At 49.0% G+C, this 5186-nt stretch overlaps 1 long non-coding RNA gene across 1 annotated transcript in view; it reads left to right on the forward strand.

Moving 5' to 3' along the window:
- Positions 1 to 492: 492 nt before the first annotated feature.
- Positions 493 to 5186, forward strand: part of LOC105821557 — a 12798-nt gene continuing 8104 nt past the window's right edge. The window contains exon 1 of the long non-coding RNA XR_001138071.1: positions 493 to 566. This is a non-coding gene — a long non-coding RNA (uncharacterized LOC105821557). The remainder of the gene's footprint in view (positions 567 to 5186) is intronic.

Here is a 5186-nt window from a genome sequence, read left to right on the forward strand (position 1 = left end):
TGACTACCTGCCACCGAAGCCCTTTCTCTTTGAGAACCGCCCCCCGGCCTGGGTCAGGGGCCCTTCCCCGCCGCCATCGCATAGCTCCGTTAACACTGCACTGTCATGCCTGCTTCCCGCGCGGCCTGCGCGGCGATGTCTTTGCCACCACTGCGTCTCCGATGCCTAGCGCGGTGCTGGCCCCTGGCTGGCATTCAGTAAATACTGACTGAGTGAATAAATACCGGGATTGTCCCTTTAGGGGAGGACCCATCTGTCCTGCTCACTGCGCTGCCCTAGCCTGGTGTTCCCTAACGCAAGCCCGAGCCGTCCTGCAAAAGGCCACGAGTCGAAGGAGGCCAGCGCGGCGCCCGGCTCACCTCCTCTGTCCGGCGGGGCTGGGCGTCGGGGCCTCGGGCCGGAAGGAGTCGCGCGGCCGCAGGGGCGGTGGGACCGGCCCGGCCGCCCGGAGGGGCGGGGCCTCGGCGCGCGCTCCCGGAAGCGCTGCCGCGCCCGCGCTCCCGGCCCGGAGAGGCGTTGCTGCAGCCACCGCCGCCGCCGCTACCTCCGCCGCCCCGGACATGCCGGTAAGTGGCCGCGCCGCTCCCGCCCGCGCAAGCCCGCGGTCTCCGGCTTGCGCCGAGCCTGCACAGCCGCTTGGCCAGCTGTTGCTCTTAGAGGGCTCAGGCCGCAGCCGGAGCTGCTATCGTCCCTCTACTTACTCCTCCCCATCCTAGCCCCCAGCTTTTGCGACCTTCCAGAAAATCGAATCCGAAGGGAGTTTAATCTAGGAGCCAGGCTTTGGAACGCCAGAGCTGCAACGCCCCCAGGGATTACAGACCCAAACCTTCCCAGCGTACATGGGGAAACTGAGACCCAGGGAGCGGGCAGAGTTGCTCAGGATGATCACGGAGTTGGCGAGCTGGAACTGGGACGCATAGTCCCTGCGCCTTCCACCTGGCTAACCCTGCGCGCAGATCTAGCCTGAAAGAGGGCCGCGAGGTGGTTCTGGGTGGTTCTGGGCAAGTGGGTGGACCTGGCTATTGCCTCATGGACAGGGCCAGGTTTTCAGAGGTTCGTGTTTTCCTGCCTACTCTGGCCTATTTTTCAGGTCAGCGCTGGGCGACATGGGTTGGAGAGGGTCAGTTTCTCAACCTGAACCCATGAACCCGAGAGGTTCAGCAACCACCCCGAAGACACCAGTTGTTCCCTGGCAGAGTTTGGGGAGTAGGGGTTAGTCTTGCTTTTGCAGCTCGCTCAGTCTTGTGGCATATAAGTCGTTGCTCATGGCCTCATTTTGAGATAAAAAAAAGAGATTTAAAAAAAAAAAATGTGAAAGCCCAGTAGTTTATTCAAGGTTGTGTTGGAAGTTGGGTAGAGCCAGGATTAAGCCCCTTATCTTCAAGCTCCCAGCCTCTCTTTTCTGACCACATGGGAAGTACCTGGCAAAAGCAGTCATACCAGTTTGGGAAGAAGCTCTGATCCCAATTGCATCCTGGTTGGAGTCATGTGGTGTTTAGCATTTTCCTCCAGGGTGCCTAGTTCGTGGCTCTGGGCCAAGTGGCTACCCAGAGGTAATCCACAGAAACCCTGTGTCTTAGCAGCTTATCTTTGGGGGGCTGACAGATGAGCCTGAGGCCTCCTGGGAAGAGACATGAACATCTCAGGTGACATTCCCCTTGGGTCTTGCCAGGTGCTGTGAGACAGCTCCTCAGACAACACAAACTATGGACAAGGAACCTGATAGAATCAGCCCTACCAGTTGAGCAAGTCCACCTGTGGCAATGTTAGAGGACAGCATTAATCACCCTGGGACTGGGAGCATGGAGGCCATCAGGCTTTTTGTCGGAGGTGACAGTGAGCAAAAGGCCAATTTGAGGATTGCTCTGTGTCCACTTCTGGGGATTTTGACAAACAAAAGATCCTCCTGAGCAGATGATCAGAATGAGGAAGGCACTTGGCACCATATCACGAGAAGAACAGCCAAAGGAAGGAGGGTATTCATCAGGGGACTGCCTCAAAACTGGAAGAGAAAGAGTGTGTTACCTGAGAGGTTTCTCATACAAATGCTTAAGAGCACAGGGCTTGGAATCCCAGAAACCTCTCTGAAAATCTGTGCCTGTTTGCCAACTGGGTGACCTCAGGCAAGTTGCCTTACCTCTCTGCCTTAATTTCCTCACCTGTAAAGTGAGAATAAAATATGCCAGTAAGATATGTAGCACAACCACTGACATACCTAGTCCCCAAGAAATGGTAGCTCTTATGTAGACCTAGGACAAGTGCGGTAGAACAATAGCCAGCCAGGTTGCAATCCCATTTTAACAAGGACCTCTGTGGTTAAGAGTTGAGGTTTTGGAGACAGTGTCCAATATTGACTTTGGAACTCACTATCTGTGTCACCCTGATTGAGTGACCTAACCTCTAAACCTCAGTATCATCTCTCATCTCTCAAGAAGGGATAATGAATGATGATAGGACCTTACCTCATGGGATTGTTGTGAAGATTAAACAAGCTAATGCACGTAAAGTCTTTAGAACAATGCCTGGCACATACTAATAGTAGGCACTCCATTGTTAGTAAACGCCCAATCATTAGAGTGTTCAAGGACTGAATGTCCTGGATATTTATTTGAAAAAGAATTCCTAATTTGGGAGGGGACTGGATAGAGTGACCCCCTCGATCCTCACTCTTCTAGTTCTGAGATTCTATTAAAGAATTGTACAGCTTACTGACTTTTAAAATCTACTTTAAAGAACCCATTTCATAAGTCTTTATAAAAGACCCTTGAGGCCCTGAGACTGCCCCAAATCATGCATCTAATGATAGAGTTGGTCTTGAGATTCTCCTGCAAAAAAAAATGGATTATTCTGTCCATTAAGCAGATTTTCCATCACCCTCAAATTTATTTTTGCCACTTAGAGGTGGAGGAGGAGAGCACCCAATTGTAATGTTTGCCACCCAGAAGCTGCTTTCTGGCTTCTGACCTTTGTACTTTGGGGGATGAAAGACCTATTCCCTGTAGTCAGCAGCAGAGAGCTTCAGACATCTCTTGACTTTAGGTCCTTGAGCAGCAAAAAATTGTGCTCCTTAACAAGATGTTCCCACTCTCAGAACTCCTGCAGAGAGTCAGGGTTATGGAGATGCGGGGGTGGCAATGCACTTTGCATTCCAGAACCAGCAAGATTTCCTGGGAGCAAAGAAAGCCTGGGTTCACATCTCATCCTCAGTACTTAGCATGTGACTGTAGGCAGCTTAGTGAACCCTTGGGAACTTCACTTTCCTCTTGAGTAAAATAAGATGAATAGCTCCCTTTCCAGGCTGAGTGAGGACTAAAATAATGAGAATTTGACATACAGTAGGCATTCAGTGGATTTAGTTCTCATATTGATCTTCCAACATGAGAACTTGCAAATCCTTCAAAGCTTTGGTTCAGTATACAGGTTCAAACCATTGATGGGTCTTGATTGTCTGCTGGTTCTTCTAGACTCAGCCAACTTTTTCTAAAAGGGCCAGATAGTAAATATTTTAGGCTTCGCAAACCACGGTGTCTCTGTTACAACTACTCAACTCTGCTGTTCCGGCGCAGAAGTAAACAAATGAGCTTGGCTGTGTTCCTGCAAAATATTATTTGTAAAACCAGTTCACAGGCAGGCTGTAGTTTGCCGATCTGTGTTCTAGAACATCATCTCAAACTGTAATTTGGGCAGGAATGACCTGGGTGTCTTGTTAAGGTGAACGTTCTGATTCGGGAGGTCTAGGGTGGGACCTGAGATTCTGCAGATCTGACAAGCTCTCAGGTGATGCTCCTACTGTTGGTCTGAGGACCACACTTTAAAGACAGGATTTTGTGGTACCCACTACAAATCCTTTTCAGAATTTGTTGTTGTTTTCAAATAGCCATGAAACAAGCTGAAAAAAGCAAAGGTGTTTAACTAGAAGAAAAGAAAAAAATGACCATTTTCTTTAAGGCAGGTTTTACAGATTTGGCTTCAATAAAATTAGTGATCTACTAGTCATAAAGGTTAAACAGCCCAACTCTGGAAAGCCAAGCTGCTTAGCACTTGGTCTCAGTTTCCTCTGTAAAGCACGACAGTAATCCAGGCCCAAAGGTGTTTAGAGACTTGGAAAGTTTGAGAAGCCACTTAGCCCTATTTTTTCTCAGGTGTGGAGTTTTGCCTCCCTGTCTCTCCTCAACAGGTTAAAAATGGAGAGTCATAGGGCCTGCTCCAGATCCACAGAGCCAGTTGAGGCAGGTACCTGGAGAGCTCCACGTTCCACGAGCTCCCCAGGTGATTCTTACACGCACTGAAGTTGAAAAAATTGAGTTGGCTAATCCCTTTTTGTATAGATAAGGGAACTGGAGCCCTTCTGGAGCAGAGGTTTTTGCCTGAGGTCTCCCAGCAAGATGTATTGCTATACCCAGAATTCCAACTGAGGTAATAGACTTGAAATATTTTGAAGTGTTCCATGAAAAATGTAGCTATCTATTGCTTAGTAAATATCCCAAAACTTCGTAGTTTAAAACAAATATATAAGTATTAACACACACAGTTTCTGCGAGTCAGGAATCTGGGAGCATCTTAGTTGAATGGTTGTGGCTCAGGATCTCTCATGAAGTTGCAGTGAAGATGTTGGCTGGACTGCAGTCATCTGAAGGCTTGATTGGGGCTGGAGAACCCACTTCCGAGGTGGCTCACTCACAGGGTTGTTAGCTAGAGGATTCAGTTTCTCACCATGTGGACTTCTCTTTATGGTCGCTTGAGTATCTTTATGATCTGGAAGTTGGCTTTCTCTAAAGTGAGTGATCCCAGAAAGAGCAAGGCAGAAGTCACAGTGTCTTTTAGGACATTGTGATAGCTTCAGAAGTCACATAGCATCCCTTCAAGCCATATTCTGTTTGATACATAGACCAACCCCGAGACATTTTAGAATGGAACTACTCAAGGATGGAAATACCATGAGATAGAGATCATTGAGGCCGTCTTGGATGGTGGCTGCCACGTTTAAAATCCTACGTTGGGCTGGGCACAGTGGCTCACGCCTGTAATCCTAGCACTCAGGGAGGCTGAGGCGGGCGAATCGTTCTGAGCTCAGGAGTTCGAGACCAGCCTGAGCAAGAGCGAGACCCCGTCTCTACCAAAAAATGGAAAGAAATTAATTGGATAGCTAAAAATATATGTAGAAAAAATTAGCCGGGCATGGTGGC

Source organism: Propithecus coquereli, unplaced genomic scaffold, assembly GCF_000956105.1.
Source record: "Propithecus coquereli isolate 6110/MARCELLA unplaced genomic scaffold, Pcoq_1.0 Scaffold58, whole genome shotgun sequence".
Classification (NCBI taxonomy): Eukaryota; Metazoa; Chordata; class Mammalia; order Primates; family Indriidae; genus Propithecus; species Propithecus coquereli.